Source organism: Myodes glareolus, chromosome 21 (assembly GCF_982192425.1).
Source record: "Myodes glareolus chromosome 21, mMyoGla1.1, whole genome shotgun sequence".
Taxonomy (NCBI): Eukaryota; Metazoa; Chordata; class Mammalia; order Rodentia; family Cricetidae; genus Myodes; species Myodes glareolus.
In genome coordinates this window covers 48,733,642-48,755,651 of record NC_142046.1, presented here as the reverse complement: position 1 = coordinate 48,755,651, position 22,010 = coordinate 48,733,642, and the positions used below count along the sequence as shown (strand labels likewise).

Sequence of the window (22,010 nt, the reverse complement as noted above, 5' to 3'; positions counted from 1 at the left end):
GTGTCTTTCTGCACATTCTCTTATGTAAAGATATTTTTACTAAAATATGATATTTACCTTTCCAAGTAAAATTTTTAATTAAGGATATGAATCCTTCCTCCTTCCCAAGTATCTACATATTTATCCTCTCTAGATATCGATTTCAGTCTAATCTAAAGCAGATGAAAGGGAAAATAGTACATTGGGTTTCTACTGCTCTAAGTGGCTCCTTTTTCATTCTTATAAGCTTGCATGTAGGAGTGAAAATCACAGTAGAATGTTCAGCTACATTGCTTTGGTTATTACAGAGATAGCACTAATGAAAAGTTAGGTATAGAACTAAGAGAATAGGGAAAGGAATGGACTTCATTGAAAGATGAAGAAAATGCAGAACAGGGGTCATGACGTTCATTTTTTAGTGAGCTATTCTACTACCCAGATGAAGGGTAGGATAATGCTCCTCTTTCCCCTTGGTTTAAATCTGCTCTTCCCTATCACTGAGGGGCACTGATACCCCATCACTGAGGGGCAGGACAGTCAACTGTTGGTCAGTCAGTGCCAGGGAGACAAATTATCATCATTATGTTCAGTCATATTTTTCTTGGAAAGAAAAATACTAAGGAAATTCTTAAGAAATACGGTATCTTAAGAAGTGCTCATCTGACCTTAGTTCTAAAGCTAGAAATAAAGCAAACTGTATCATTCTATTGCTGGTTTCTAAATCAATCAAAAAAAAATCCTAAATGGCTGGTCCTGCTGAGATGGCATGTTCAGTCATCATTATATGAGTTACCATTAGGAAGTTGGTGATATACACTGCACATCTTTGCCAACACCCCAAACCAAACTTATCTGCATATAAAAGAGGTGAAAATGAATACAGTCCAATATGATGAAGGAATTAAAATATCACAGCTAGTTTAATGACAACTCACTTTTGCTTCCATGTCCCCCCACTTAACTTAGATAGCAGATCTTAAAATTTAGAAATTATACTTCTAACTCAGACATGAAGTAACACATTACATTCCAGGTTAGAAAAGTTAAGTCAGAAAGATCTTGATTCTGAAACCTGGGATATGTGCTGGATTTTTGTCTCTCTAAAACATTTATTTGATTCCTTCTGGAGTTCTTCCCATTTCTCTCCTGTAGCATTGGCATGTAACTCACTCTAGGAAAAAGTTGTATGAATCTGACTCTCTCAGTCTTTGCTGGACCTCTTACTTTGGAAAGACAGAGTTCAAGGAGACTAATAATCTGCTTTGGATTCATAATTTATGGTTTTCATTCTTCCTCTTGCAATTAATGTTTGATTTTAAATCAATTGTTAAATGTTTTAAAACCTCCTGTTTCTTACCTATATAATGGGACCTAGACAGTTGCCTGTGGAGACTTTATGTAATCTTATAAAATTAAAGTGTTTCACGTAGTACCTTTGTTAGAGTAAAATAAATGATTTTTATGTCTTCCAACCACCAAGTATTACTATATATCCTGGAAGAAGGCATGATTCATAGATTCATAGATGGTATACGTATACGTAGATCTAGGGGGAGAAACAAGGACAGTCATAACTAGCAAAAGTGACATGCAGCAAAGATAGGCCATGGTTCTGATTTATCTGAATCTCATGTTTCCATTACCTTAAGGAACATTATTCTTTACATTATGATGCCCAAGTCAAGGAGTTCACAAGACATGTACTATTGGATAATTTAGAGTTAGAATAATAGCAAGGAATCACACTACACATATGACTATACTAAAATAGAAAAACTACTTCATAAATGTATATGATATTCGAAAGTCAGTTTTGTTGGTGTTTTAGTACTAGACAATGAGCCAAGGTTGCTTTAGCAAGAGTCGTATGAAAACAGAAGGTGCACAGACATATCCTAAGACATTACACTTCAAGGATGGGCCATGCTTTTCTCCAAATGACTTTTTATGCTCCCTCCTGCTCCACATGGTTTACAACTTATTAAAAAAATCACTCCAATAACGCTGCAGAGTTGTTTGTGTGCTTTAATTTCCAAAGGCCCATGATCAGGAGACTTCAGGCACCTTCCCCTGGAATGGGCCAGAAGACAGTAAGTAAACTCTTCCAGTCCCGGTTGTCCTCTGGCTACTCACTAAAGAGAAATAGAAGACACTGTCATTCTTATATATGATTCATCATACTGTTTGTGTTGCAATCTAAGTAATCATGTACTTCAAACTGTTACATTGTAAAAAAAAAAGTGTGTAGCCTAAATAAAAAGATATTGCTGTATTTGATTAGTTTGGCTACAGACTGTTTCTATTTTTGGATTTCTTCAACTTAAATAGATTTTTATATTGTTCTTCCTAAGGTCTTTTTTCTAGAACAATCTTAGTATTCATATCATTCTACATTTTCCACTTCTTACTGAGTTTCTGCCTTTGGATGTAAACTTCTTCCCTACTTTGTTTCTGAAATATTACACATATTGCTGCTTCATTCAGACCCTCCTAAATTTTTCTGAGTCTCATCTCCCTAATCCTCTGTCTTGGGTGTTCCTGTGTCTTCTGAGAAGGATTTTCTTTTCCTTCTATTTCGCCAGACTAGAAATTGAGTATTAAGAAACAGGAGGCCAATATGCACATTTCAGCCTGAAGAGATCATGGGAAAGATGTACTTATGCTTAAAAGAAAATGTCATGTCTCGTAAATAGATTAAAATATATACCCCTAGAGTCTTTAACATTTTGGTCATAGACATAGCATTAATAGATGGATCAACTATACAAAAAAATGTGTCTTTTCCTAAAACAATCATGCATTTGGGTTTGAGCAAGTTCTATAGATCATTTGAACTGTTTTTGTGTGTGTTTGTGTGTGTTTGTGTGTGTTTGTGTGTGTCAAGAATGCTATCAGCATTTGTGCTGATCACAGTTTTGTTCCCATGGCCAAATTAGAGCATCGTTTATGAAGAGGTACTGCTTACTTTGCTTGCAGTTTCAGAGTGTCAGTCCATCGTGTTGGGAAAGACTTGGTAGAACTGAATAGCTCCTATCAACGTCAGGAAATAGAGAAAATGGCAAGACACAGTCCTCAGTGATATTTCCAGTGACCTATTTCCCCTAAGGAGGCTCTACCCCCTACTTTTCGTTCACTCTGAAAATAAAACTCCATAAAGGGATTGATCCATCTGCTAGGTCAGACCCTTTGTGATCTGATTGTCTTAGGAAGCTTTGTGACAGAATTCAGAGTTGCATTTTACAAAACTGAGTGTTTCTAGTCTAATCAGATTGACACGACTAACCAACAATATGTTCAAAGACCAAAAAACAAGCACTTGGAATGTACTAGAGAGGAGACTTTAATGATTTGCAGCTTTGGCAAATATCTTCCTGGCAAGCCCAGATTAAAGTCATCAGAACGTATGCAGAAATTAACAAACTAGTTATTTACTGTCTAGTGAAGCAATTCTATGCTAAGAGCATACTGACTCAGCAAGAACCTCCTCCATTTTCAGGAATTCCCTAATACTATACTCTCCCTTAATTTTCACCATTCTCTTAACACTAAAAAAACTGGAATTTATTCTGTTGACTCATAATGAAAGTCCAGCTAGCCAAATTATAAATCTCATTAACTTAGCCCTGCTATGGTGACTTTTCTTCAACTAATAACACATTCCTATTAAAAGTAAAATGTACCTGAACAAAACCAATTTTGTCTTAGAGAAATTCAGCCCCTTAATTTGAACTAACTTTTTAGTGATTGGAAGTTTTAACTTAAAATATTTTCTCTGCCAAGTCCACAAACTGCAGTGTTGATAATTTTTCTTTTAAAATCAATGACTGATAGACTTAATAAAAGCAGGAAGCCCATACTGATTGTGTTTAATTTCTCTGTTTGAACAATATTTAGAAAAGGTAGGCAATCAAGAAAAGAAGCAACACAAGCATGTGTGCTCACATGCACACATGTACACACACTTAAATAATGCACCATTGCCGGTTAAACCTATTTATTTCTGGAAATCATTTCACTTTTTAAAATGTACTAATGTGTTCAGGAAAATTCCAAACAAAGTCTTGAAAACATCCCAAACAATATGACTATTATATTAGCTCCTTTTGGATAGGCCATTAGAACTACAATGGCAAGCAGAAATATAAAAAATCCCTTGTGAGATATTACTTTTCCTAAAAGCTGTAGGTTGCTATAATAAAATAATTGGCTATTGGCATCCTGTTCCACTGTGTGCGTTGTCAATATTGCATTCTGACTATTGTCCCCATCTGGGGAAAGAGTCAAAGATGTGTACACTAAAAACAATATATTTTAAAAATTTAAAGCTAAGGTGTTTATAAATTAAAGCTATAATAATTCATTTTATTTTTAATTAAACATTTTATACAGTATATTTTGATCACATTTTCTCCTCATCGAACTCTTTCCAGATCCTACTCACTTCCCTGCCCACCCAACTTTAGATTCTTTCTCTCCTTCTTTATAAAAAAATAATGTCAACAAAATCATAATAGAACAATAAACAAACCCTCACAAAAACACAAAAATGAAAAAGTAAATAGATAAAGAGCAAAAACACACAGACATACACACACACACACACACACAAATTAAGCAAAACAAAAGTAAAGGTTGACAAATATATCACTGAGATCATTTGTGTTGTCCCGTTATCCTTGACATGGAGGCTACCTAGAGTGTGATTGATCTACCCAGTGATACTCCACTGCAGGAAAACTGATACATCCTTTATCAGCAGGTATCATTGCAGATAAAGCTGCACTAACTCCAGTGTATCAACTTTGAACTGATGCTGTTCTGGATAAGTCTCCCCTGTCACGTGTACCATGCCCTAAATACCCTTTGCATCCAACTTCAATATGTAATTTCAACGGAAATCTGTGATGTCAGATTCCTAATGATACAGCATTATAAACAGTCTAAAGAGTGGAAGTAATTTAATAGTCTCTCCTGCTTAAGATACACATGACATGCATAATTAGTGAGTCTCATCTGCCCTTAATTTATTTATAGTTATTTATCCTTAGAACTACGCCATCCACATTTGTTTCCTCTCCCTCAGCTCCAAGGCTTATTTCTTTAAGTGGGCAGTAATTACAGGAACTCTGAATATGTGACTTCTTTCACTCCTGTCTTTACAGGGAGGATATAGAAAAGTCAGTTTTTAGATATTATCTGATTGAAACCTGATTTTTCCCATGCCTATTAAGATAGCTACATTCATGAGCATGAAGTTTTTAGTTAATGCTTTTTTTAACTTTATTCTAAGATATTTTATTTGATGCTATGATAACTAGAAGTGTCTGTGGTCTCTTTTTAAGTGTGTTTGTTGTTGAAATATTTATTTGTTTGTTTGTTTGTTTGTTTTACTGCCTAATCACTGTTTCCTCTTCCGCTCCTCCCAGTCTCTCCTCCCATTTTCTCTCTGCCCCACTCCATTTCTCTTGTGAAATACTTGTTTAACTATGTATAGATATGTTTCATTTGTCTATCTATGTAAACATGCATTATATTTGTCTAGTTATGTTAAGGTGTGTATCTGTTTTACCTTGCCTGCCTAAGGCACCTGATTGATCTAATAAAAAGCTGAGTGACCAATAGTGAGCGGGTACAGGTGCGACTTCTTGGCAGGGAGAGTAAGCAGGAGGAGGAATTTTGAGTAGGACTGAATGAAAGAAGCAGAGATACCACCACTGAGATGCCAGGGGCCAGACAAACAGACACAGGGGAAGCAGTGAAAGTAGAGAACGCACAATTAAAGAAAGGCAAAAGGCCCTGAGGCAAAACAGATGAATAGAAGCAGGCTAAACTGAAAGAACTTGTGGGCTAAGTCTAAGATGAGGTTGAGCATTCATAATTAATAACTCTCTGTGTCTTTATTTGGGAGCTGGTTGGTGGCCAAAGAAAATTCCAGCTGCAGATGGTGTTGGGGCTTGAATCTCCACATAGGACCTGAGAAAGCTAGGAAAAACTAAAAACTGAATATGGCTTCTTTAGGAGGCACTGCTGTGCAGCAGAGCATTTGAGCAGCTGGCATGCTAAGCAGAAATAGCAAACTAAGTAAAAATACCTGCCGCTGTGCAGACACCAACTCCCTAGAGCTGGGGTAGTTAAATGCAGCTCTTGGTTAAATGCAGCTCTCAGTTAGACCTGTGATCTTAAGTATCAGATCTCACAGACCCAAGGAGGGAGTTAACCACCAGAACAAAACTGCTTAGCAGTTTAAGATTTGGCTCATGGGGTGAGAAAAAGTTATAGGTGCACAGTAAAACAGGCCCAGATCCAAAATCCTTTAAGCAGGTTACAGTGTGTGTAGTTGTTTAAGAAAGAAAAAATATGGGTATGGACAGTCATAGAATATTTTGGCGTAACTTTAACCAAGCAAGTGAAAGATACATGTGACAAGAACTTTACGTCTTTAAAGAAAGAAACTGAAGAAAATATCATAAGATGGAAACATCTCCCACGTTCATGGATCATAGAATTAACATAGTAAAAATGGGCATCTTATCAAAAGCAATCTATAGATTCAATGCAATTCCCATAAAATTCCAACATGATTCTTTACAGACCTTGAAAGAACAACGCTCTTCTTCATAATTAACACTTTCAAGCCAAACTTTTTCCAGATTCATGTTACTTAAATTTTAAGTGTAGTAAAGGAGGAAGGAAAAAAAAAAAGATGAGAATTGGAGAAGCAAGTGGAAGAACAGTAAAGGTGTGGCCTTGCTGAAGGAAGTGTTTCACTGCGGGTGGGAATTTAGATGTTTAAAAGCTGAAACCAAATCCAGAATCCCTTCTTGCTGCCTGTGGATCCAGATATAGAATTCTCAGTAACTTCTCCAGCAATTTGTCTACCTGCATGCATACTCCCCACCATGATAATGGACCAAACCACCGAAACAATAAGCAAGTCCCTATTAAATGTTTTCCTTTATAAGATTTGCCATGGTCTTGGTTTCTCTTCACAACAGTAGAACAATGACTAAGACAGTGGTTCTTCCATATGGAAGGCTGGAGGCACAGGGGCTGAGGAGGGCGCAGTATAGTTACTTGAAGTCACCTGATGCTGCCACTGAGCATAACAAAGGAGTCATCCATTTAAAGTGTTAGGATAATTATAATCGAAAGAGGGCACTTAATAGCTTTCTACAACTCCAGCAAGCACAGAAATTTAATTTAAACTGAAGAGTGTATCTGTGAAAAGTGAGGATTGCCTTAACAACTGAACAACTTATTCAATCAAGCAGACAATTTTTTCTTAAACAGGTTTCTGGATCGTTGCTATGCTGAAGATTAAGCATACAGAGGAACCTACAACTTTGCTTCTCTTACCTTGCCTCCTGGGAACATACTGACAACGATGACTATGTTACAATAATGTTACTATTAAATTCTAATCATGGTACGAAAGGCCAAATCTTGTTACTGTGTGCCAGGAATGAATGTGGTCACTTTATAAATATGGGTGGATCCATCCTCACCAATACTGTAAGAAAATCTGCCAGCATCTAATTTTCAAATTTGGTAATGAGTATGGTTGTTCACTTGCTCAATATCAACAGTCGATCAGTGTAGGAACCAGAACTGAAAACCAAGGAGCTGGTGCTACAGTTGATGTTTGACCTATTGGGGAAGCCCATTAGCATTTCTAGTCTCTAGAGCAATGTGATCTGGATTTCATATGACTCTTGGAGACAATGTATGTGTGACTCAGGTCAACTGAAGGAACTTCACACACCCCAAGGATGTTTAGAGTTTTAGAATCAAGGGACATATTTTATGGGTCTTTCATAAATATATATATTAGAAATGAATGGTGGGAGGTTGGTAGAGACAGACAGGAGAGAGAGAGAGAGAGAGAGAGAGAGAAAGAGAGAGAGAGGGAGAGAACATTTTTACAAACATTTTTTAACTTCAAGTGATAAAAATGCCAAAACTATATTCATAAATGCCATTATATATACCAATCCTGGAACTCCTTTTCAATATACACACTTAGAGTAATAATTCTTTAAAAAATTGTCTTGCTATTATTAATATTTAATGTTATGCTATATCAATACAAATATTTATACAAAGGTATGTTGGACTCCCTCATTTTTATACAAAACAACATGATGTATCATTATAAGATCATAGATACTGATTGTTATTTGAGGACTACACATCAGTCTTCGAACAGTCAAATGATTTTTGATCAAGAATATGAAAAAATAGATAAAAACATGGAAGCATAGGTTCTACTATTCTTTACAGAAAAGAATATGAACAAAATACAAAAACACAAATGCACGTGTAAAGGTAACTAAACTTAATTGAGCCAAAAGGCAGGCTGTAAGAAGCTGTGATCAGTTAAACTGGGGTGAAAAAGAAATAAAAAGGGTAAAAATGGAATTTTAAGAGATAATTTATTGCCTATCTCTAGAAGTATGAGGAGCTAGAAATAATAGTTTCGAGTTAAAATTTGCCAGAGATGGATTAGCGTTTTCATTTGTTTGTTTTTTTGAAAAATAAAGGAAGTATATTAGATATGGAAACATGCCTTCCCAATTTCACTTCTCTGAAACTTTAGAGGCAAAGCCTTGCTACTGTCCAGATCTGTATGACGGTGAGATGATGAATCTTGAAATTATTTCTGCCCCAGAATGAGTCAGTGGCTGAAAGTGGACATGCTCTCAGACAACTCCACCCCTAAAAATAAATGTTTTGCATTCCTGCAGGACACAGCGGATGTTGCCTGTTAAAGAAGTCATGGCAGTCACGGGGTCCTGCCTCTTTTCTGAGCACCTTGGGAAGGTGCAGAGCAGAGAAATGTCTGCATGCTGGCTGCTGCTGGTGGCTTCCTTTCCATCTGCTGTGTTGCCATCTTTGTTCCAGTGGAGACTCCTTCTGGGTTTTGCCCAACAGAGAAATACCTGCCTTCTGCCTTCTGACCTCTGTAGTATGCAGGGGAATGCCTATGTGCGGGCAGAAGCAGAGGCAATGCAAACTAGGAAAAGTTTGCCGCTGCAGTTGAAAATCTTTATAATATGAAAGAACTCACTCTAATCTTTTCTTTTCTGTGAATATACCCAATTCACTAGAACCATTGGATAAACATTCAGAAATTCTAAAATACCAAACAGACAAATCATTAGGGAGATGATGTGGAATTCTCCTCTGTATGCTGTGAATGCCATTGGTTAATAAAAACGCTGTTTTGAGCCTGTGATAGGGTAGAGCAGAGCTAGGTGGGGAAAACTAAACTGAATTCTGGGAGAAAGAAGGGCAGAGTAAGAGAGAAGCCATGGAGCTGAGGCTGGAGAAAGAAACACCAGAACCTTGCCGGTAGACCACAAGCCTTGTGGTAAAATATAAAATAATGGAAAGGGGTAAAATTAAGATGTAAAAGTTAGTCAATAAGAAGTCAGAGCTAATAGGCCAAGCAGTGATTTAATTAATGCAGTTTCTGTGTGGTTATTTTGGTTCTGGGCAGCTGGGACAAACAAGCAGCCTTTTACAACAGGGAAACCTTAACTTTACAAAAAAGATTTTTCATTGTTTCCCTGGCAAACTTAAGTATATAGCTGATTGCTCACGTGCTTCTAATTATTTGTGTAAGTGGCATATAAGTTAGTTAGCTTAAATCTGAATTCTTATTATGTCAATGTTGACTTAAAAAAAGAAACAAATGGTGATGTTGATGAGTTATAACTCATTAGGTCCTTTATCCAAATCCCAGATACTTTATGATATGAGGTCTACCTCATACCATTTTATTACAGTTAAGTTCTCACAAATTAAAAACAAGACTAACAATTGCTACCTGAACATTATTTTATATTTAGTCTACCCTTATTGAACTTCTGACACATATCAAGCCCGTGGGTGGAAGAGCTATACTATTAAAACATGCCTTCAAACGCATTAGACTTGTAACATAATTATTTCCAATCTAATAATAGCCATGTAGGAACATCTAAGCCAATTTATTCCAACTTAGGGAAAGACACCACTGGATCCTCACAGAAACAGTAAAATGTCCCCGCAATTAATTCTTATCTTGTATTTACTCAATCTTGTATGTGTACCTGAAGCACTCTGACAACTCTTTACTTTTCAACAACCAGACACATCCGGGCAGCGCAGACATATTCTGCATCGAATTAGAAAACCATGAAAGGACAAGATGGGCTTGACAGCTCACCCTGAAAGAGCAGTGGAAAGTGACAAGTTCTCAGAGACACCCTGGCAGGGGTGAGGGAGGGAGAGGCTCTCAGCATAGGGAGCAGGAACAAACACACTGAGGTAAAACTGGAGCGGAAGGAAACGGAGTGTTTGCAGATTATGTGATCATGTCCCCTTGTAGATTTGTTTTAATTTCAGGAGGAATGTGAAGCACAGCATGAAAATCAACAAAGGCTGTTTATGTAAAAAAAATAAAAAAAAGGAAAAAAAGCAAAATAAAGGATTTATCGAATTTATCAAGATGTGTTTCTTTCCAAGTGGACTCCAGATGTGTAGGGCAAGACTGTGAAGACTCCAAGCAAGAGTACTAACACAAATAAAGCTGAGCTCAAGGGAGTGGTGAGGTGAGCTCTAAGGGTTTTGTCTTGAGACTTTATTTGGGTAGCTCATTACAGGGTCTCTGCTTCTCTAGTTTAGTATTTACCTTGTTGAAACAGCCAGGAGGTTCTTTGTGTTACCAACAAAGAAGCATTTTTTTTAATTATTTTAAGCAATATTTTAAGAGGGACATCTACCCTAGCAGAAATTTGGGTTATTTATTGTGCTCCCCTCCCCAGACTAGTAGTTCAAAACCAGTAGGTCATGACTCCTTTGGAAATACCCTATCTCCAAAAATGCTTGCAGTACAATTAAAACAATACAAAATTATAGTTATGAAGTAACCAGGAAAATAATGGTATGGTTGAGGGTCACCAAATGAGGAACTGTATAAAGGGTCTTAGCTCTACAAAGGTTGAGAACCGTTACTCCAGACGTGATGATATTGTCTATCAGATGACCCGAGAATGTGGGATAGAGAGTGGGACCTAGCCCTAGGATGGCAGTAGCTTGCTCAGAAACTGGATCAAGGGATAAGAAGATTAGTATATTCTGCCCACCTCCTACTACTGCATAGGAGAGAGAGGATGCAAGCTGAGTTCTACCACAGAAACCCCAAGTGAAGGGTCTGGTAAATTTCTGTGTTAGTGATAATAGAAAAAGAAATCGTGAAGGTTCTCAGTTAATTGTTAATAACAGCTCTGAGGTATACAAATATAGTATATTCTGTATTTTCAGTTGTGAGCCTAGCCTTTAACGGCTGAGCCATCTCTCCAGCCCTAAAAAATATTCTGTATCCCCATACCTAGCTAATATATTTACCATGTAAACATATTGAATATGATAATTTAATATTTATATTAATATTTAATCATGACAATAAACCAAAGCCTGACTCCAAGTCCCAGGCAGTAACCCTTAGGGAGCCCATCCATCAGAGCTACATAATGCCCAGCCTTTCCAGAGTAGATACTTCTCTTGGTGGTCTGTCCTGTCTCACAGATTCCTCCAATACCTGACACTGTATGAGCTATGAAGAAATAAGCCATAATTCCCTTTCTCCGAGATAGTGCTTTGTAATCTTCCTTCGCTCTAGCTTCCACAGATATTCTTCACTGTCTAGCTATGCTTGCTGCTACTGGTTGTGGAACTTGTCCTAGGACTTGCTACCTTTCTGATTAACACTATGACCACCTCAGTGGACCTGTTTGTGCCAGAGATCCCTTAGTTTTGTGAGAGAACTGGGTAAGGGACTCTCACCTTTTCCTCATTGCTTTGCGATAAGCATCTGTTCTATGCTATATTAGAATAACATTGGTAACAAGCAGAGCACACTTCCAAGAGCTATGGGCCATTTTCACTATCAGACATGAGGAGGGTCTGTGGCCATCCATGAATTAGTGCTTTGCTAGGAGAAACACCGGAAGCCTGAGTTCTTGGTTACTGCTGATATCCAAGGCAGAGCTATCTTGTGTGATTCAGTCTCTATCTTCTGGGAGCCTTTCTAAGGTGAAAAGCTAGCGTCAGAATTGTGTCGAGTCAGTAGGATGTCCCGTTGGAATCAGGGAATAGGAGAATTACTTGTTTTGGGAAAGGATGAAATGTATGTGTGAGAAGGAGTGTCCGGAATTGAACAACAAAACACCTAATGCAACCAGATAAAAACCACGTGTCTAGATGGAATAGGTCTGTATTCTAGAAAAGGTTTTTCTGGATCTGTAAATGGTGATGTTTCCCACCATTCTACAAGGGATAAAAGGATTGTTTGAATGAATCAATGATTCTTTTAGAGATGAGAAAAAGCAAGTTATAACTTTGTTGAATTTCAAAGGGTAATTTGAATATTTTTAAAAGAATGGATGGGATGCAAGTAAAAAAGAACATTGGAGATTACAATTAAGTCCTGTCTCACAGAGATTGTTAATAAAAAACATCTTGGAACTAAGTGTCATTTGGAACTAAGTGTCATGCACCTTTTGTCAATCCTGACTCATATGTCTACTTGCTGTATCAAATAGACCTTACCACCAGTGTTCTTTTAAATACTTGTGCCTCTCTCTCTCTCTCTCTCTCTCTCTCTCTCTTCTCCTCTCTCTCTCTCTCTCTCTGTGTGTGTGTGTGTGTGTGTGTGTGTGTGTGTGTGTGTGTGTGTGAGTGAGAGAGAGAGAGAGAGAGAGAGAGAGAGAGAGAGTGTAAGAAGGGGTGCAAAGAGGAAGGAGAGAGCAGGTTTGGTAGCGATCATCAACCACTGACCTGAAATTATTCCATGGAGCTTAACAGTTTTCAAGAGAGTGAAAACAGGCTGTTGCATGGAAGTTTTTAAGGTTTTCCAGTTGTAACAAATCCAGAGTGAGAGTTGGAACTCTAGATTAAACAGCAGGAACAGCATTTCTGTACGTCACAGTAAATTATCCATGAACTTGGTGGGCTTTCTCCCCCAAAACAGACCTGCATAAAGGCAACGTTCCTGCCCTCTATAATCAGAGGTGACAGCTGGCCTGTGCTGACATTTTTGCAGGAACATATTCTGAAGCAACACCTCCCGTGATCATTACAGAACGTCGACATTCATTTTTTTCAGGGTCTCGCGGGAAAGGTGCACCTAAAAGATGCCCAGTGCTGGATGAAAGAAACCCCATTCGGTCGGAACTCCAGACTGCATTTTCCCCCAAGCAGCTGGCAGTTTGCCACACTGCAGACATCTGAAACACTGAGTGATATTTAAGAACGGATCTAGTTCTTAGCTGATGTGTTGATACCAGGAAGGGAAAACATTCAAATATTAACCAAAGAAGCCGGCGATATTTAAACATACAATGTAGAGTTTCTAATTTCTGCTTCAACCTTTTCCACTCCCTTCTAATAGCGTCTAAAACTTTCAACAGGTGTTCTTTTATTTTATAAAAAAAAAATCCATAACTGTGCATACAGGAGAAGTAAACATTTTACTTGTCCTTTGGCACGTTAACATAAAATTTTAAAATATTTCAAATAACCCATGGCTTGTCCGTGACCAAATAGAGCTCTGGTAAAAATAAAATATCTTTCAGTTCGTTCAGCACCAGCTGGCTAAATTTAAACCCTGCATTACGCAATCTGAAAGCGTCCTTGCTTTTCCACTGTGTCTTAGGAGATTCTCGTCTAATGCCAATCGCTTGTCTTTTAACACCTAAACACAGCACAACAGGACCAAATTAAGGTGTTCACAGGCAATTGGAGACAGAAAAAAAATCCATTTGAAAGTGGATATAGGGCATGATACCTTCAAAGCACAATCTCCCTCTCCTCTATTGGAGCTTGTAGCTGCCGTAATTAGGGCTGGCAGATCCAACTGGCAGTGCTTTTCTTAATTCTGAAAAACATGTAAGAACCTGATTCTTTAATCTTTACTCCAGTGAGACTCCAAGAGGACATAAGCCCACAGCTAGAGCAAAAACTACAAAATCAAACTACATCTGGGAAAGAATAACTTCCTTACCCTTCTCTGAGCATGCCGAAGCAGTTGAAAATATTTCAGACTATTCCTGCCCCTCATTAGATTCCAGGAAATATCATTCATATTTCTTCAGTTTTTTAATTTAAAAGACAAACTTCTTTTTTCATTTCCCTTATGGCCTTATTATTCCTTAATAGTAAACGCAAAAATAATTTATTGTAAAGAAATTAACATATGAGGTCCTCAATTTCAAATCCAACAATGCTACGCACAATCATAAGATCAAATCCAAACTGCTCAGGTCCCTTTATCATGATGACATTTGACTTTCAGATTTCACCGCACTCACTGATAGACTATGTTATAACCTTGGTACACACACAGGACTATATTACACATACCTTTGTACCAGAATCCACCCCAACTCCGTGGCGATGCTCTATAGACTCCCAACACTTCACTTAGTAGGCGCCTTCCTGTTTCACATACAGCCAATTTCCCAGTCCCCTGAAAGCTACCAGCAGAGTGGAGACCAGCTCCACTGAAGTCAATGAAGCAAGGAGATGGGGCCGGTGAATTTATTTTAGCCCTGTGTCCAAAGGATGCAACTTAGCACCTATTTTTAGGAGCTGAGCTCTGTATAGGTGGGGCTTGAGTCAACCACTCTTTTCAGAAGTGAGTCTTTGAGGGCATGCTGCTTAGTAGTGTCCTGGACAATGTATGCGTGGCTCTCACACATGTGCTATCAATCACGCTGCCTTCTGCAGCCACTACAGCAAAGTCTGAACCCCCCAACATAGCATAAGAAATAAATTATAAAAGACGTGCAACGATTATAACCTTCAATTGCTTCCATATAAAGACAGCTTTGCTTATTTAAGAGTTTAAGGATATGAAAATAAAGCGGCAGGAAATAAATGCTATTTATTCTGTTGGGATAGTGATAATTAACTTGGGTCCTTTGGAGGCAAAACTTTATTTATTTTTTTTATTTTCCTTTGTACGGGAGGTAGGCTTTCCCTGTGTGAAATGGACTACCAAGGAATTTGGGATCCTTCTACCTCAGTTTCAGGAGGCTGGAATTACCGAGGAACAAACCTGGGACCAAGATAGAACATTTGTTTTTAATTTTTAATTTACAAACTCTTGATAAATATTTTTTTCAAGTCTTCACTCATAAATCAAAACCATACTGCAATGTTTAGAAGTAAAGGGGGAATCTTTATTTATTTCTTTTTCTTTTTGGTGGCAGTGGATAAGGAAGGAAGGAATGAGAGGCTTTGTAGAGAGAATAAACAAACAGACAGACATATTATTAGTCTTAAATTATATGGCACAAGGAAGAGCAGCCAGGGGAAGGAGTCATCACACGTGCTCCTGAGATAATTTGATTTAACACCTCTTGCTACCATCCTACCATCTCAGCCCACCCTGCCAACCTAACTGGAGATGGACAGAAGCCAACTAGGGTTGCTCTTCACATCCCTTCAGCTCCCTGCTGCCAGCGTCTAACACATTCTAAGTCAAAATAAAGTAAGCCGCTCAGCAGCCATTCACCTCTTCTCTAACTTCCCTCGAGTGGTGTCCTCTATGTATCCAGCTGGCTTCCCAACAAACCCAAATAAAGGAAATTGTCTCCCAACTTGAAGAAAGCGTCTTCCTGACACAAGGCTTATTACATCCAAAATACAAGCAAGCGTCTAACCACAGCACGTTCAAGGAAGAGCCACACATGCTTTTTCATATACAATATTAGTTTTCATTTAAAGCTATTATAAGTAGTGATACTGAAGTTTATTAACCCTCAAAATGTATTAAATTGTACTGAATATCCATAAGTTTTGTCAGTATAATCTATTTCAAGTTTTACTGATGAACATGTGTGACCACTACTAGGCATGAGGCCATTTGAATTTTTAAAGATTAATATTTAATGGGATTTTTAAAAGGCAGTTTCTCAGTTGTACTAACTACATTTCAAGTTTTTTGCCCCCATTTGAGTCATGTGGTTTTGCTCTGAGAATGTTTGTGTCACCTAGAAAGTTCTGCTGGGCATGGTTTCTGTCACACTGGGTCTCAGCACTATTTATACAAACTGTGTTCTGTTACCTAAACAAGTTCCACATCCTTTTACATTCTGACATATTCATTTTGGACTAAATTAGAGTAAGTTCAGGAAACTTTGTATGGTTGTTGCCAAGATTAAATGAGACAATAGATTAATTAGTACATTCATAATATTACTACTCCAGTATAATATTTCTCAGTAAATCCTGTTAATGCAGTATGTTCATGTTTATAAAAAATTACAGTAGACTTAAAATTCTAAGTTATGAGATTGGTCTTAAAATATAAATGAGGTAGACTTTATTCTTTTTATTTATTGATTGATTGATGACTAATGATACGCTTTTGAAAGAGGGTAAATTGTTCAAATATCTGATGTCTGCTTCATCATTTCTCTTACTCAGTCACACTTTTTTTACTTTAGTGACTAATTTCTTGATTGATTCTTCAAGTTTCATTTACAATGATCTCCTCTCTAAATTTAAAATTTATATCATTGACTTTCAAGAAAGACATTTCTGATTTGAATACATGTACAACAAATGAAGAAATAATGATTAAAATGGATATATTTAGCATGGTATGAATACTGTACATTATATGTTGTACTGAAGTATCGTATGCTATCCATTAATAGTACAATGTTTGTATTTATATACATTAGTTAAATTAATTTAATTAAAATTTTAAAATGAGCCAAGGAAGTTAACACATACATTACGTGAGGTGGTTAGAGATGGCAGACAAGTTTGTGAAAGAGACTTCACACCATTTTCCATTAGGAAAATGCAGGTTAACAACAGTGGGCTGTGATTATATAACTGTTAGGAAAAACTGGTAAATCCGGTACACGAAAACAACAAATGTCTACAAAGATTCATCGTGTGGAGAAACCTCATCCACTGCTAGTAACACTGCAAAAGGAAGAGCCATTGTGGAAGATGCTTGGTGGATGCTTATAAAAAAAAACATATCATATTTGTTGCCCAGTATGAAGTTAAAACCTCACATCTATTCAAAAACCTGCACTTACAAAACTTAGTATCAAGTTATCTGTTTTTCATCTGATCAATAAAATTTGGTACAGTTAGAAATTAGAGTACTTCCCAGTGCTACAAAAAGACATTGAGGATAAAAGATTTTAAAGATTTTAAATCCACTGCGAAAATCTGCACACTTTATGGCTTCATTTTATGATATTCTGGGAGGATAAAACTATGGAAAAAGAAAAGTTTTTAAGGGTTAAGGCTGAAATAGAAGCTCTTTATCAACAACACCATACTAGTGAATATGTTCTTTTATACACCTGCCAATCCCAGCGAATCAATATTAATTTATAGACTTTATGTGATCAAAGTGTGTCAGTGTGGGTTCATCAAAATTATAATAAATGTTCTATTCTGTTTGAGTACATTGATAATGAGAAGGTCTATGCACAGAGCGGTGGACACAAAATTTCATGCGTTCTTTTCAGTTTTGTTATGAATCTAAAACCTTTCTAAGAAGAGTCCATTGACACTTCACAAGAAAATTCATATGTGTTCTTATTTCTGTAATTTTTCCTTAAGAATAACATTCGACCATATAAAGGGGTTATGACTTAGATTTGATTGTGCTATTTGTATTTATTTTCTCTTGCTCTCAAAAGAAAACACATTCACACTTATTATTTCCTATAAAACTGAGGATTAGGAAAGTTAAATAACCTTTCTGAAGATAAAAATTAATTATAAGCAGAAAACGGGCATTGAACTTAATGCTGCTAGCTCCCTAGGTTCACATTTTTAGAGACATTATTTATCCAGCCTATAATTTAAGAGTTCCAATCATTATTATGTGCCATGGTAGTAAGCTTTGAGTGGGACAAAACCTTTCCCATATTAATAAATGCCAAGATGTAGGCTCAGTGCATGCCAGCAATAGCTAGGATCTCATTGCAGGGCATCAACGTAAGCTACTGAAGCATTCCACAGACAGGAGGGGCCTGTTTTAAAGTTGGGCCAATTATATTTCAGTTACCATATATGTAATCTCTGGACCAAAGGGGCCCATCTAACAACTGTATAATTAGAATAAATAATTCACTACTCAGAATATATAAAATACTTGCTTGCCATTAGGACTAGAAATCTGCTTTGAATAGTATAGGTGTCACAGTACCCCCGTTAGTTATTTCTTGAGCAGGAATAATAAAATAAATAATAAATTTATTTTTCTTAGTAAAATAAATTGTGGCTGAATTTGATTAATTACAACTCTTACCTATTAAATTTTAATTAAATTAAAAGTAGGTCACGATATTAAGGATGCATGATAAGGTCATTATGTATATATGACTCATTTAAAACATATCTCATAATCTTTGGAGGGTGATGATGTACTTGACAATGCAAACCAGGGGACTTCAGAGAGTGAAATCAACACTATTAATAACTATGCCAATACACAGTGTAAGCTGGGGCTGTCTGGGGCAAAGACATCTGAAAACACTTGACTAATAAGCCAAATGTAGATCCTCTCGACTCACCCTGTGAGCACACATTGACGAATTTTCAAATGATGTGTTTCTCAATATAAAACAATAAAATAAAATTAGTTTTCGCATTGAGAACTTCATTGCAGGTCATTTCTATTCTTTAAACTGGATTATGTATCAGTCTTCTAATGAAGAATGAAAGAACTTTAGAGAAAAGAAAGAATATGTTGGGGAATGTTCTTAGTTAAAAATGACAAGAAAAACACATCCTGGATGTGTTTTTATTGACAACCAATTAAAACTGAAAAAAGGGACTCATTTAGTGTCTTGAATTGCTTGAGACAGAGGCGGAGACAGAAAAGGGCAGATGGAGGGATATGGCAATAAAATTATATAAAAATATCTCGTACATTCAAAGAGAGTTGAACTTTTGCTGGCTTTCACAGTCTAGTTCATAATATATCTTAAGATAACTTAAGACTTGACTGTGTGCTCTGTCTGTTTGTTTAACCTGCCTTTAAGGGAACACTATAAAAACCAAACTTACTTCTTACTTGCCTTGGATTTCCCATAAACGCTCTTTATAACCTAAGTTAATATAAAGCTTTAGTCTTTACGTACTCTTCCATATCCTGATCCAGAGAGATGTGTGTGTTACCATAAGCATTTGGTAAAAAGAGCAAATGGAATGAAAAACAAACTTATACAACAAATGTCTGCCCTAAATGTTAAAAGCAGCATATAAACAGCACGGAAGGAGTGCTGTGGGATCGGTTGGAGAAAGTAACTTAATCCTTTGTAAAACTATGTGAAATATTTAGTAAACTATTTCCCCATTTCTTCTTCATGACATATTTTCTGTGATGGTCAGTCACTACAGAGGAAGGCTCTTTGTTAGAGGCAGCATTAACAATAGCAGTACGGATAGAAACAAACATAGATTGATCCACTTCATCTGAAAGAAAGGCTACATGTAAGCCAACATTAATCCAATAAATAAAAAGTGAATAAAATGGAGAGGGAGGAGGAGAGGGAGTGTGGGGAGTGGGAGGGTGGTGGGAGGAGGGGCGGAAATGGAAACTTTTATAATTTAATAAAATTACAAAAAAAATTAAAAAAATAATTAAATATAGTTCTATACAGTAGAGGCAACCAAAGACACAGGGAATAGGAACAAATCATGTTCACACAACGGAATGGTTACAGACAAGCCAGAAATTATAAACCATAAGACAGAAGGAAGACATTGAGGGGGAAGTGGAGAAGAAATACTTGGGCTCACTCTTGGTCATATTGATTCAAGGAAAAGTGTGAGTTTTATTTCTGGAATGTTATGCTGACATAATCTGGTGCCTTCAAGGCTATCCTTAATGTATTATCCAATGCAACGAGGATATTGCATGAGGAAATGAAATATGCTGAAGTTTGTGTAGCTCCAGTGGTGGTTATTATTAAGAGCCATACATCCCAGTCACATTTGGATAAGACTTATATAGATAGCACACTCAGAGTCAGAGGAGAACAGAGTTTCCCAAAATTGTAGAAAAAGTTTTGGATCACACCATGTTGTTATCCAAAACTAAGAGATTTTTTTTTCACCAAATTTTTGCAATTTGGTGAAATTTTGGATCAATTCCAAGCTGCAAGTTTAGTACAACATCTTTAACATGTGTCTCTCATTAACATCTACTTCCCTCTGGACAGAAGTTTAGCCATTGGTTGCTAGATTTCTAGGAAATGACTTCTTCAAAGATTGTTGATAGAATTCCACAGGAGTTCTTGCTTTGTACTTTGCAAAGGAGCGCACACTCACTAAGTCTTTCAGCCTAAAGCAGGACTGTAAGATACAGGGTAGATATTGCAAGTCCTATTAGCAAAATTATACAAGCTCAACTATTAAAGAGTTTGGGAGCAACTGAATGGGAAGAGGAGAGAAATGCATATTAAAGCTCTAGGATATATTTAATGACAAAAGAATCAGACAAATTGATCCACCTCATTTGAAAGAAATGTCACATGTAAACCATTATTAAGCCAATAAATGTAAAGTACATAAACTCACATATCATTTCTGATCTGATTGATAAGGGAAGTTGATAGTATGACTCTAACATTTACCTTATTCTGAAATAATTGGAAAAATATAAAGACATGGATCTCGTAGAAAGACTGGGAGTAGGATGGCTGGAGAATGTAGGCAGTATATGGACTTGTACCGACTGATGAGATGAGTGGGCTTCAGAGTTTACTAACAATGGCAGGATGTGGTATGAGAATGTACATTCAGCTGCTTATAGATGACAGCAATAGACTTTGAAAAGATAGAAAAAGTTCATTGAAAGTTTCATCACGAAGAAATACTAGTTCAAGAGGAAATGCTGTTTGTGATTTAAAAAAATATGGTACAATTTATGCATGCATAAAAACACTACAGAATACCTCATGAGAGTAATTTAACTTTTATGAGAGAGACAAACTTGGTTAGAAATTAAAACACTGTTAAATACGTGATAAATTTCATAAACCTGGTTTTCAAAAAAGATTCATGGAAATAGCTTCTTTTTAAACTATATTAGATGTTTGGATAAAAAGATAATAGGGTGGATTGAAAACACACACACACACACACACACACACACAAAGAAAAAGAAAAGCAAAATACATTGGGAAAATGTGAAGTCCAGTAAGAAAAATGGAAAGCTATTTGAGTTGGTGGAAAACAGATGTAAAAATTGAATTTCAGTCAATGAAATGTAGGAAAATCTTAAATTTCATATCACAGAAGCAAAGTCCAAGATGAAAAAGATGACCTAGATAATGATGTGTATGAAGGATAGAGCATGATCAAAGAAATGTAGCTATTACTGAGGAAGAGAGAAATAGCTAGGAAATAAATAATTAAACTTTCAATAAAAGATAAGGTTTTGAGCTAAGAAATATTTGATGTAAAAATTTTGATGGTTCATCAAGATAACAAGACAGTGTCTCTCAAAAAAGGGATAAAAATTCACAAAATCTTATAAGACAGTTAAGGTGAAGTAGCCAAATTAAAAATGGAAGAATATTTAAACAAATACTTCACAAAATATTTTTTAAATTAACCAATCAAACAAACACAATAACCTACCCACAACCCGTGGGAACTATCATTAGTAGGCAGTGGAGTGGTAACTAAGTCTACAATAAGCTATGAAATATTCCAACTACGATGGTTCAGGACCAGCAGCACTGATTAAAGATGATGTGAAGGATGCAGAAGAAATGAAGTTCTCACATTGCTGGTAAGAGTGAAAATGACCAAACCATGATGGAAAAAGATTCATGGTTCTCCAACTACTAACCAGTGTCTTGTCTTAGAATATGTCCAAGACATGAAAAGCCAGAACCCCCTAAATCTATAAAACATATTTTATAGCATTAATAGTTTAGTTATTAATGACCATGAACAAGAAACAGTCTGATCATCAATAAACAAGAGAATGA

At 36.5% G+C, this 22,010-nt stretch overlaps 1 protein-coding gene across 3 annotated transcripts in view; it reads right to left on the bottom strand.

The window, feature by feature from the left end:
• Xirp2 (xin actin binding repeat containing 2) overlaps positions 1-14,549 on the bottom strand; it is a 71,557-nt gene extending 57,008 nt beyond the window's left edge. The window contains exon 1 of one of the 3 annotated variants that reach the window (XM_048426179.3): positions 14,386-14,549. The gene's annotated coding sequence lies outside the window, so the exon portion shown is untranslated. The remainder of the gene's footprint in view (positions 1-14,385) is intronic. The other 2 variants (XM_085681012.2, XM_048426180.3) reach the window with 2 other exon arrangements.
• Positions 14,550-22,010: the final 7,461 nt, after the last annotated feature.